We start from the raw sequence: 13,614 nt of genomic DNA, 5'->3' as shown, positions 1-13,614 counted from the left end.
ATGCTTTCCAAGGATGATGTCTTGGAAGTATGTCTCTGTGTTTATCATCAGAAAAGAGGGGAATAAACCAGTTCTTTTTGAATCATTTTCTCCTCAGTCACTCAAAATCTCCCCTTTCCCCATGTATTCTATCAACATAGACAAGACATTAACAGGACATTGTGAGATAAATAGATTTTGTCTTTCCCTGAGTGCAACAAGTGCTGACCTTGGGTTTCTATCTGCTTTTCAGAAATTCATGCCTCTGAGAAGAATAGGCTACTGAGAATTATGGTAGGAAAAAAAATATTAGGCTGAAATGTTCATAAATAAAATATTTTGTTAGAAAAAATGAGGGAAAAAAAATAAATCAGACAGAAGTGGTCTAAAAGTAAAGCCTTCCAGGAAGGTCAACACCTCTAGTGTCAGAGAAGAAATATGCAGTAGTCAGAGCTGAAGATATGCTGCCTCCATATTGCACAGCTCCAGCTTGCCATTCTCAGAAACCCACTCCTGGCTGTCTCAAGGGTTATTCTAGTACATCCTCAGTTTATTTCAGTGTGACCTGATGTGAATACATACTTGCATCTTTGTCATGTCCTGTAGTGAGTTTAAGGGAAGAGAAAATTTGTTAAAAGTCTATCTTAAAAAATTAACTGCTCTATGTGGCAGTTGGAATTATTTCACTGAATATTCCATATCACAAGAATAGTAAGGGCTTCTTTATTTCCTCATTTGAAACCTAATACTGCTTCTTGAAATCATGTAATGTAGTATGTTGCTGTATGCATGTTCTGCCAGATAAAGTTTATGATCCTCTACAAAACTGTTCAGTTTTCCTTTAAAATCAGATAAGATGCTGTGAAGCTTCATTCATAGCACTATATTTCATTGGGCTGTCATTAATTCCTGAATTCTCAGTAATATCAAAGGGTAATATTTCGTGTGTTACATAGCTACAGTTGACATTGGTTCTTCAACACATGAAAGAAAAAGGAGAAAAGATGGTGTGGTGTGTTTAATTTTCTCTCTGTTATCACTGTTGTGGGTTTTTGGAATTCAATGAGAACTGAAAGTAGCTGTTAGATAAATGGGAGAGATATATGCACAATTAATCCCTGAAATTCTAGAGGACTGTCTTGTCTCATCTGCCTATGAGGACGGCTGTTTTTTGCAGCCACTGATATTCCCCCAAATTCCCATTTGGCAGAACTAGCCCAGCTTCCCTCTGGCTGTATAGTGTTAAGCTGCATTTGAAAGTGGTTGTTGGTTGTATTATCAGTAGACAATGGGTATAACACAGGAAGATGCCTCTCCGAAGAACAGGTGGCAGCCATTGCATCATTCTGATCACCCTAAGATGCTGTTGAAAAATTTGATTGTGCATTTTAATTATAAAATATAAATTCTTCCAAGTTGGTAATGAAAATCATGCAGCAATATATCTCCACTGAAAATGTGAGCTGTGCAGGAACAACGCAAGGAGAATCGCCCCCTTCCCCCCCTTTCTTTTTTTCTTCACACCCTGTGCTCCAAAACTTGTGTGAGTGAATTTTAGTACCACTGAAATCAAAGACATAACCCCTGCTGATGTTTCCGGGCCAGAGTTTGAGCAGTCCTAACCAAGTTACAAAGAGCCACAGGAATGTTCCCTCTTTTGAACCATCTGACAGAAATTGTGAGCCATGGTGGAAAGGGAACACATGGGGAAATCTATCCAAAAGCAGCACAGAAGTTAATGTCTTTAATCGGAGGAACCTCAGAAAGCTTAGAAGGTAGGAGGTCAGCTACTTGCTTTGGAAAAATACAAGCTCAGAGTTATTAAGGCCTGTTTATGACTCTTTATAACCTTCATACATCAACTTCAGCCTACCTGCCAACCGAAATGTAGACTGAAGCATGCAACCTGAGGTTCTCATTGATTTTGTGATAACCTAGTTAGAAAGACAGAACTGTGGCACCATTACGATGTTTTTCTGACAGCACATACAATTCAGAATATCTGCTTAAATACTGAAGACAAGACTGTGCTCCTCTAATTTGAGATATGTGTGTGAGTTACTTGTGTGGTCTCCATTAAGGTCAATGGAGAGAAAGATACAGAGGTATGATCAACTGTGTATACTAGGATGTGATAGCTGTATCTTGATGTGCCTGCTTCTGCTTACTGACTGCAAAGGAGCTGTAGGCAGATCTATATCTAGGCATCCATCTTAGATGTGGATGTCTGCTAGGTCATCTTGTAAGGATTAATAAGAATGAACAAGATTCTTAAAAGTGACTTATATGCATTTCTAAATGCTTACTGTAACTTTTTAGTTCTGTTTTATCCCATTTTTTGCTTATACCTGTATGTTACAACAAAGCATGAGTGCCTTCCACGCTAACTTTGGAAGCAGGCTGAAGTACAACATAAATCTTCCATATTTTCATAGTACAATAGTTTTCTTTTTCCATTGTCATTTGAGTGAAACAGAAACTAATGTGACTTTTATCTTTTCAGTTTCTAATTAGACTGTTGTAATACTCTAAATATATTTAAGATTAGCATAGTAAGGATGCTTATACTAAGGATTACTGTCCCAGGAACTGCACTGCACGACTGGGTATTAATCACTACCACTCAGTGATATCATGAGATCCTTCTGAGTTCATTCTTTCTTACTACCCAACTTGCTGACATCTTTTAATAGTAACAATAGATGTTCTGCTGCATTATTCAGATGATTAATGAAAATATCTAGCAGTACCATGCAGACCAGCGTGAAGACCTGTTAACTACATAACAGTACTTATAATCATTAGTTTTGCAACTTCTGTAGCTTTTGACCTTGGTTTCCTAGCTTCCTTACAAAAATGGTACATGGGATCATGCCAAAATCTTTATAACTTATTGATTTTACTGCTTTTACATTATTCACGGGACATGCAATTCTGCCAAAGATGCACATTACATTAGCTTAATATGATTTATTCATAAAGAATCAGCCTTAGCTGTTATTTATGTTTAGTGTGTGCTACCTTTGTGCTTACAATTCTGCTTGTACTTTTCTATGAATCGATGTTGATTGAAAACTCCCCTGATTTTTTTCTCCACCTATTTAAAGATATGGCCTATGTTTCTTTTTCTAGTCATTTGCTATTTTGTTTTCCTTTGAGGTCCTACAGACAGCAATTTAATTGCTGTGAGGCCAGTTCAGTCTTTAACCATGTTTGCATGAAATTCAGGCAAACTGTGCAGTCTGAGAATATTTAATTTAGCTGAGAGTATTTAGTTCCTTCTCCTTTAGGCTGAACTCCTATGCTGTTCATAAAATCTCAAAATAAATTGGGTGAATACCATAGTTAGTCTTTTTATTCCTTACACTTTACTGAACCTTTCTGCTTTCCAGTGTCCCATATCAATAGTTTTCTCTCTGTCTTTAGTAGTGGAACCATGCTATAATTCTTTTTCTTCCCTTACTACTAACAAAGTTTTATCTTGTTACACTTGGTATCCTCTGTTTTCTGTATTAGTTTATTGCTTTTTTGTTTGTCTGTTTGTTTTGTTTTGTTATTTGTTGTTGTATGCTGGTGTGCTTTTTTTTTTTTTAGCAATAAATAAAGGAGAGGAGGAGGGTCACACTTCATCTCACCCAGATCCCTTTCTCACTCAGTTTTTCCCTCTTCACAGAGTCACAACATAGTTGAGATTAGATGAGGTCTTCTGGAGTTTGTCTTGTCCAACCTGCCACTTAAACAGGGACATCTAGGGCAGGTTGCCCAGGACCATGTCCAGATGGCTTTTGAAGATATCCAAGGAGGAAGACTCCACAATCTCTCTGGGCAACCTGTGCCAGTGCTCAGTCACCTGCGTGGTGAAAAACTGTTTCCCAACATTCAGAGGGAACCAGTTGTTCCATTTTATGCCCATTGCCTCTTGTTCTGGCACTGGGCACCACTGAAAAGAGCCAGGCTCCATCCTCTTTGCATCCTCCCTTCAGGTATTTACACACATTTATACACATGGATGAGATCCCCCTGGAGTCTTCTCTTTTGATGCCTAACAGTCCCATCTCTCTCAGCCTCTCCTCAAAGGAGAAATGTTCTAGTCCCTTCATAATTTTCATGTACCTTTGTAGGACTCTGTCCAATATTTCCATGTCTTTTGTACTGGGAAGCCCAGAACTAGGTGCAGTCCTCCACATGTGGCTTCAGCAGTGCTGAGCAGAGGGGAAGGATCATGTCCCGCAACCTGCTGGTTGTACTTGGCCTAATGCAGCCCATGATACCATTAGTCTTCTTTGCAGCAAGGGCACACTGACGGTTTTCTTGACTGGAAGCTAATCTATAAGGATTTTCTAGTTGTTTTCTTCCTGTTTGTGTATATAGCAAACCTAGAACTTACTAGGTGCTTTGTACACTGATCTATTCCCTTTCCAACTGATTTTAAAGCTTCCCATTTCCACCAAATACAGTATTTTCCTCACAGCACATTTCTGTTGGTTTCCTTCTGTAATTATCACTCAGTTTCTGAGCTTAAAATCCCAGACTTGAATTCAAATTTATATACCTGAAAATGTATTCTCCTTTGTTCCTCTCTACTTTTCCTGAATACACTGGAGAAATAAGGATGAAAAGTAAAAATGTAAGTTTTTTCTCTCAGGCAATAGTAGTAAGATGTACAAATACAGAAGGGGGAAATTATGATAGTTCTGCAGATAACGTTCTGGAGATTTCAGGAGATCAAAGCCTGAACTGATGATGTGCTGTCCTTTGCAAGAGAGGTAAATGCCGTACTGAGGTGTGTGAATGGGAAAAAAACTCCAAGACATATGAAGTAATCTCTTTTGTTCTAAGCAATGCTTTTGGTTTTACTCCAGGATTTTACTCCATGGCTTTACTGGGGTAATGCACACATATTTGGGAAAGCATCACCTTACTGGGAAAAGTACAAGGAATAAGTGAGAATCAAAGGTCTGGAAAACATATTCTATCATGAGAGTAAATAAACAGGGATGTTTATTGAAAACAAAACTGAAGATATTAGAATTATAATATAATCATAGAATATAGAACATAGAATCATGGAACGTGTCAACAGCAATTTACTTAAAATTCAGGTCATCGCATTAGTGAAATTTGACCAAGCCTAAGTTATTTGAGAATCACTTTATATCTTCTCTGCCTTTAGTGACTTACATTGTTAACAACTATGCCAACACATCTTCTGTTACAAATAAAAAATCTGATATGCTTTTGTCAGCTTCAAAGAGCAGAACTAGATAAGGAAGACTAAAACAGAGAAGGCAAGAACTGGCATATGGGAACCTTATCTCTCATGTAAAATAAGGAATTGCCATGACAGTACAACTATTTTTGTGTTAGCTTTCATGACTTCTGCTAATCTTCTTCTGCTAATGGAGTATTTTTTCACAGACATTAACACTTCAGAAATTAATGGAATTGCTCTCATAAGTATCTGTCAGTTTTACTAAGTATCACATAATATATTTTTTTAATATTAAATCTCTTAAGGGGAATATTTGGGTGAATGAGAGCCTTTGTATTGATAAAATTTAAATATTAATACAAACTATAAAATCTTTAACTAAAACTTGTATGGAGTAGAAAAAGGAAAGCTGAGTTAATATTTATCAGTTTAAAGTGTGTTCTTACAATTTAACATTCACATGTTTCTGAGGTGTCCCCTGATATCAAAATAATAGCTCACTATTTTGTGCTCTCAAGTGTGATGTCAAGTGTGATATCATTGCTATCTTACAGGTGAGCAGAAAAATACTAAACCATAGTTCATAAACATTAAGTGTTAGATAAGAGCTTTCAGGTTAAATTTGGTTAATTCCCTTTACACATGCAATATGTGTCAGGGCTCTGAGGGCACTAATAGTCCTTAATGGCCCCAATCAGGCTCACCTGGCTCTACCCTGCATCCTTTGCCCATGGGCCCAGGAGCTGCATTTTGGCCTCTGTTGTTGGTAAGTCTATGTCTAGGTCAGTCTTCTATTGTTCCTAAATTATCATTTGGATTTCCCAGACTGACCTCAGACCTGATATTTTTTTCTGCCTTTGCATCATCTGGTGACCATGGGCTGCTTGGTGCTCTCACCAACCCAGCTCCACTTGCCTGTGGTGGGACTATGCTGTGGTGAGTGGGAATCCTGCCTGTGCTATGTTCACTCTTAGCTTTCAGCTGGTCCTCCCTCGTGGATCAGCTGCATAGCTCCTGCATGACCTCCGGATCTTGCAGGGAGCTATGGTGAGTATACAGAAGTAACATGTACCCCCTTCAGCCCTTTTGAACATCCTTGGCACCCAGAATAACCCCTGCTCCTTCCGCTGAGCTGGGGTGAGAGTGTGGAGATCTATCAGTCACGTGCAGCTGACCTTTAGTGTCTTCCCAGTGCCCAACCTAACAGATATAGGCTGATCAACAGAAACAATTTCCCAGCTCTTAATGGCCCTAGACTGAGTTGTCCTCTGCATGCAGCTGCTCAGTGTCCCCTTGCTCCAGGTATCTGATGTCTTGGTCAACATTTTGGAGCAGCTTTTGGGGGACAGTACTCATGCAACTGTGGCTAAGGCTATCTTCCTGAGGCTTTATCAAGGGAGTCAGTTGGCTGCTGACTACGCAAGTCAATTAAAGAAGCTGGCTGTGGAAACAGAATTTCTGCAGTTGTTGGAAGCCGCTGATTTCCACCACATGCACTCATTCTTTGTTTTGGTGCACAAATCTTCATGGTAAGGGGGAGTCATATTTTTGCTAAGGCTGATAATATCATCGTGCACATAAAGGTCACTTTTTGTTTCCCTAAAACAGTCTGCTCCTTTCTCAGTAATGGTGCATCTGATTTAAAATTTCAACTGTAAAGCAGAAGGATAATTATCTTTACATCTCTTCGTTCATGGTTGATTTTATTCATAAACTTTGTGACTTCTGTTCTTAATGTAATGAACTTGTCCCTAGCATAAAATCAAGCTCTCTGTTTGTTTTTGAAATGTCATAGTACAAATAAAGTTGTGCAGCCATTAAGTTTTCCCAGATATAGTTAGCTTTAAACACAGCAAGCAAAGTTGCTCGAGCTGTTACTGTGTGATCTTTACTTTTATGGTCATTCATTAATTTACATGAGTAATAAAGCATCTCTCCATTGTCAAAAAACAACAACAAAAAAAATCGTTATGATTTGTGTCTTCATTGATCTATGAATCCACTTTGCCAACTGCTTTCCATGTTTCTTTGAACTTTCCATAAACAAATTTGCCAAAATGAGGGAAAAGTAAGTTCTGTACCACACAAAAATTGTAAAGTGGTCAAACTTGAATTTATTCACTTTGGGAGCACAGGGCAGTGTTTTATAAGCTGAATTTGATATCCTGTATGCAGACTTCATTGGGATTTCCAAGGAAGCAGTATCTCAATGTTAAGCTATGATCAACTTCTATTGCCTTGTCACATCACAGTTTGCATTTATTTTAGCCCAGTAGGAACATATGGACATCTGTTACTTACCCAACTGAGTTTTTAAGGGCTTTCTGTAGTTGGCCACTGGATGTTGATACAGCAGAAAGAAGGGATCCAAAGGCACCTGGACAAGATTGAGAGGTGGGCCTATGTGAACCTAATGAAGCTCAACAAGTCCAAGTCCAAGGTGCTGCACCTGGATCAGGGCAATCCCAGACATGAGCACAGACTGGGAGAACACCTCATTGAGAGCAGCCCTGCAGAGAAGGACTTGTGGGTTCTAGTGGACAAAAAGCTCGATGTGAGCCAGCAGTGTGTGCTTGCAGTCCAGGGCTGCATCAACAGAGGTGAGGCCAGCAGGTGGAGGGAGGAGATTGTCCTTCTTTGCTCTGCCTCTTGTGAGGCCTCACCTGGAGTGGTAGGGCCCCCAGCACAATAAAGATGTGGGGCTGTTTAGAGCAGGACCAGAGGAGGTCCATGAAGTTGATCAGAGGGCTGGAGCTCTGGGGTTGCTCAGCCTGGAGAAGAGGGGGCTTTGGGGAGACCTTTTAGTACTTAAAGGGGACTTATAAAACCAGGGAGAGTGACTTTTTACACGGGCAGATAGTGATAGGACAAGGGGGAATGGTTTTTATATTAAAAGAGGGGAGATTTAGATTAGGTATAAGGAGGAGATTCCTTATTCAGAGGGTGGTGAGACACTGGCACAGGTTGCCCAGAGAGGTTGTGGATGCCCCATCCTTGGAGATGTTCAAGGCCAGGCTGGATGGGGTTCTGGGCATTCTGGTCTGGTGGGAGGTGTCCCTATCCGTGGCAGAGGGATTGGAACCAGCTGATCTTTAAGGTTCCTTCCAACCTAAACCATTCTATGTGACGTTATGTTGGTCATAAAGCTGATCAGAAATTATGGTTCAAAATGAACTGCTTCAAATCTAAAAAGATACCGGCTCATCATTTTTATACTGCACTTTTGTGTAGTTGTTAAGTTTATTAATGTTCAGAAAAGCTGCATTCAGTGTGGAGTTTTATTCGTATGAAAATCAAAGTTAATATTCTTCTGTAAGTTCACCTTGCCCCAGTGAATATGTATGTTGGAGGATTCTTCATAATGTGAGTGTACAAAACTAATGGGATGTGTTCTTAGATCATAAAGGAATGGTATGAAGGTATAACACTAACCAAATGTTTCTGATGTATTTTATTAATATTGTTGTGTCTAACTTCAGGCTTCCTTTCCATATTGCAATCCAGTCAGAGATTTTAAAAATGTTAAGCTGTATATTCTTAGACTAATGCTGAATGTTTACATTTTTTTTTGTCTGTTTTCTAATGATAACAATAATTTGTTATTTTCTATGTAAGACTCTTCTTTCTCGATGCTTTTCTTTCCTAGTGCTGGAAGTCATTTATTGCTTCTGGTCCAGGACACAGGGTGATCGCTTGCAGCGATGAGGAAGGAACCAACTGTAAGTGCATTGCAGTTCTACATAAGTAGCTACATTTTAGCTGTCACTGAAAAAATTATGCCTCTGAAAGTTCTGAAAAGTTGGAAAATGTCTGTTTATAGGATACAGTACTAGAATCTTGCTTGGCATGGCAAGCAATGTACTGTGGTTTTCTGGTTTGAAAATAATGGTCCTTAAGTAGCCCTACAGCCATCCTGTTCCATCTCCCCCCTCTTACCCAACTGATCTCCACGTTTATTCCCCTTGCTGCAAGACAAATATTATACACGTGGTATTTTTTGTTTCTTGTCTCAGGCTACGGAACTGAGTGTGTATATATATATGTGTGTGTGTGTGCATCTGTATCTGAAATATTCTGCTTTGGAAATAAGGATGCATTGCATTTCTATAACAACTTTGGATTGAGAAGAGTCAAAAAAGTTTTGTGTTTGCTTCCTGAACTATTTTTCTCTTTCACTAGGATGCATTAAGGGCAATGTATACTGTAGCAAAGGTAATGATCTCCTCAGACTGTTAAATTTGTCCATTAATAGCAGAAGCAAAGGATGGCACAGGTGCTACATGTCTGAATGCTATTCTCTGTATTTCTTGCTAAACCTCCTTCAGAACAAAATTTGGGTATAATTTGGTATTTCTTTTGATATGATTTTGAATATCAAAGTGAGAGCCAAAGCCATTTTTCTAACTCCATATCTCTAGATTTATTCACATTGGACGAATACGGTGCACTTTGTGACCACTCTGTCTATGAATTCAGGAACAGGATGTCGAGGAGTACTGTTTTGCCTTCAGCCCTAAAATGACCTTGGCTTTTATTAGTCTATTATATATTGTAACATGGGCATATAATTTTCTTTGCCATTCACTAAAATACCATACATCTCAGTAAGTTTCAAAGCCGAAACAGCTCAGTAATGGGGAAGCATACTCAAGCATATTAATGTTAGATGGGAAGTAATGATGAACGACTGAGTTACCTTTCTGCCTTGAACTGACCTTTCTGCTCTTGGGATGTATGACTTCTCTTTTACTTAGATATTTTCATAAGTATTGTAGGAAGTAGTTGAATATTCTTCAGCTGGAAATATGTCAAGTTAATATTATTATATGGGTGCAGTTGCAATACAGGAAAAAAAAAGATGACAGTAAAGATGTTATAACTGAATTGTGCAAAGCAGCTTTGTGAGTAAGCTAGGTCCACTAAGTGTTAGGTACCTAAATGGGAGTGCAGTACTAAATATTTTTATATCCTACCTTGAGCCATCCCATAAAAAAGAATGGGAAGACATAATTGTGTAGAGAGCTACTTCACTCTCAGGCATGGTCTCTCCTCTTGGGAGTGTGCCTGGGATTTGCAGCCCTGTTGTAGGAGGGAGAGTTGTTATAGAGGAGTCTGTGCTCTATCTAATAATGTAGCTGGGGACAAACCAGACTTCCTTTGGGAGAATGATTGAATGTGTCTAGCACATTTTTCATAACATAGTGGGAATACTTTTTCAGGATGGGGAAAATTCAGTGCTGGCTGCCTTTCTCAGCTGAGAGATACTTTTATTTCTCATCTTATAAAGCATGCTTGTTGCCATACTAGGCTTGGATAAGGATGTTCCCCTTTCCTCCAGTTTTATCTCCACTAGTGCACAACAAGGAAGGTGGACTTTGCTGATACTGAATGCAGTATTAATGCAGCAGCAAGTAATCTATAATAGGATTTATGTTACCTAACCTTAGGTGCCAGCAAGTTAAGCGCTAATTTTATTTAGGCTGGTGTCAAAGTTCTATCATAATCCATGATGGAGTCAGCTGGTCAGCATTGATTCATCTCACCAACACATCTGCTGTAGGATGTTAGTTGCTATCTGGTCTCCTCTGGCTGCATTGGTTAGCCCTCTCTTGACTGTAGAGGGAGCTTAGACACCTGCACTAGGAAAAGAATTTCATGCTTGGTGTTCAGCTAGGAACGTATGGTTATCCTGGACCTTGTCCTTTTTTCCAGGTCAGCTTGTGTATTTTATCCAACACCTGCTTAATGCACAATTCAGTATAAAAATCCCAAAGCCTGGGAGAGAGATACAGCTGCATTTGCAGAATTGTGATTTTGTTAGTGTTCTCAGATGGCTACCACACTAGCGCTTCAGCAAACTTGTGTAGGGGAACTCCCAGTTCCTGAATCCCATTGAGGCTGTGCCTGGAGAGGGTACACCGAGACACTTCTGAGCATACAATTACTGTTTGTGGACTTCAGATCAGAGACTGAAGTGTGTGTGGTGTTTGGATGCCTTTAACATTACTGAGTGTCAACTAGAGAAGGGGATTGCAGTCTGGGGTCTGCTTGCTTTCAGTTTTGCCTTTGTGTCATATAGCACCTAACTCACCTAACATTTATTTATTTATTTATTTATTTATTTATTTATTTATTTATTTATTTATTTATTTTTTAATCTGACCTTTAGAAATACAGTGTGAAAATAGTTTTTGTCAGTAAGCAGATTTGTTTTTAACACTTCAGTTAATTTCAACACCTTTTGGCATTCTTCAGAGTTTTCTTTTCTCCTGTGAATAACTTTGTTTTATTTATTTATTTATTTGAAGTAAAGGTTATGTTAAATGGCTGTTTAAGGAAATATCCCTTCTGAGCATATTAAGACAATAGTAAACAAGTAATGTTTATATTGACTTTCATCTCAATTTGATAGAGCCAGGTGCACTTTTACTTTCAATTCTCCTGTTTTCACCTTTATTCATTTATGTTTTTTGCTTTCCTTGTGATGTTGTCACACTCTGAATGCTCTATTTCTTTTTTTATATATTTCTTATTTTTTTTGGCTATGACTTGCTTTTTGAAGCTTTTCTTTAATTAAGATTCCACTTTTGTTCTGCTTTTATAACAATAATAATAATAATTATTATTATTTTCTGTGAGGAACCATTACCCAATTATTGTCAATTTCTTACAGTGTTTTTTTGTTTTTTCTTTCCTTTTTAAGAGGTAAGTCTTCTTCAAAAAAACAAATGTATGTGTTTGCATACATTGCTATTCACATTATTCATTCTTTTGGGGATTATCACTGTTAGCTATTGATTAAATAATTTTTGTAAGTAATTCATCTGGATACATTCAATAGGATGAGAGACTCCCTAATTATGATGCAGAGTTTGATCCTTAACAGTGCTTGTTCTGTTCAGGGGACTTCAATCATGTTATTTTTAACCGATTAATTAAATCACCATCAGCATGCCATCAGCAAATTTTGCTACTTTGCTGTTAAGTGTCGCTTTTAGTAGATCAATAATATATCTGTAAGCACTAAATGAGCTAGTGAGATGGTAGATGGGCAGAAGACCCAAGAAAATCTTCACCCTAGGGGAAACGGATTTTTTTTCCCCCCCCTGGTTTTCTGTTTGTGTGTGTCTGTGGGTATTTTTTGTTTGTGTACTTTCTTTTCCCTAGGGGATATAACTGGTTATGCAATGGGGATAAGTATTTTGCTCTGGGCCAGTTTTAGTTTTGGTCCAGGAATCGAATTAGTGTGTGTTCCCAGGCAGAAGGGCTTCTGCTTGACGGTAACTGGCAGCCTGGTAATAAATTCTAGCTCCCTTCTGAAGGCTTGCCTTTTTGTGGAGAAGAGGCTGAGAACACGGTAGTTCTGAATGTATGACTTACGTGATAAACACACATTTAGTTTAGCTTTACAGAAATACATTTGGATATGCAAATGAGGGCTGTCTGGAGCCAAGTCTAAGCTGCTTTCTGAATGTTATGCAAGGTTTACTGCAGTGATTACTGAGCATTTCCACAGTAGGGTAGCAATTTCCACTGCAACCCTTACATTGCAGGGACACATACACAAATACAGAAATACTGGAAGAGAAAAATAAACCTAGTCTGAACAACCATGGATTATTATTATTATTAAAACTTATCTCCTCAATAAAACATGAGGGAATCAGTGAAAATGAGGTGCTGGATCTTTAACCTAGAGAACTTCCAGTGTCCACTTGATGAGTAGATGAGGGTGGCTGTGGAAGGGAACAGATATCTGTAATCCTGTGGTGTAAAATAAAACACATCTCATCTGTTAGGCTGTTCCTGCTGTGTACTGGCTCCTCTGTGCAGTCTGTGTGCCTTCCCTTTCCTTAGGCTCTACGTCTTTAGCAGAGCAGTACATAGCTCCTGATAAGAGTTACAACTGAAAAATTATGGGGTGAAGGAAAGAGCTGATCACCTGCACCCTTGTTATTCCCTGCAGTTCTTAGTCTTACGAACTGGGAAGGAAGGAAATGGGGAAAACAAGGGTGGAACAGATTTTTTATTTTATTTTTGTATATCTTTCTTTCTGAGCTGGACTATCTAGATTTTAAGCCCGTCTTCTTGATGAATACAAAGGGAACACTTGACCTGTGTATGCCAACAGCCTTTTAAGGAAAGGATAAAGAGAGGTCTGAACTGGAAGCAGGAGGATACTTTGATCCAAGTAAGCAAGAGGAAGAAGGGCTATGCATTTATGGGGCACAAAAGCAATTCTTTTGTGAACAAGCACCTAAGATGAGTTTATTGCACTGTCTTAAATAGCAGCTGTACTTCTGTTCAATGTACTGCAGAACATGTTTTATTCCTCATAATGGTTATTATTTTGTCTTGTTCCCAGATGTATCCTTGAAGATCACTGCTATGCTTTTTTCACGTTTTTCTATGAACTTCAAAGA

General features: G+C 38.6%; 1 long non-coding RNA gene across 1 annotated transcript in view; it reads left to right on the top strand.

Moving 5' to 3' along the window:
* The window catches only part of LOC106018009 (uncharacterized), a 141,986-nt gene that overhangs the window by 46,820 nt on the left and 81,552 nt on the right, over positions 1–13,614 (top strand). The window contains exon 3 of the long non-coding RNA XR_011807708.1: positions 8,838–8,910. This is a non-coding gene — a long non-coding RNA (uncharacterized lncRNA). The remainder of the gene's footprint in view (positions 1–8,837; positions 8,911–13,614) is intronic.

The sequence above is a fragment of the Anas platyrhynchos genome, chromosome 2, assembly GCF_047663525.1.
Source record: "Anas platyrhynchos isolate ZD024472 breed Pekin duck chromosome 2, IASCAAS_PekinDuck_T2T, whole genome shotgun sequence".
Taxonomy (NCBI): Eukaryota; Metazoa; Chordata; class Aves; order Anseriformes; family Anatidae; genus Anas; species Anas platyrhynchos.
This window is presented reverse-complemented; position numbering and strand designations above follow the sequence as displayed.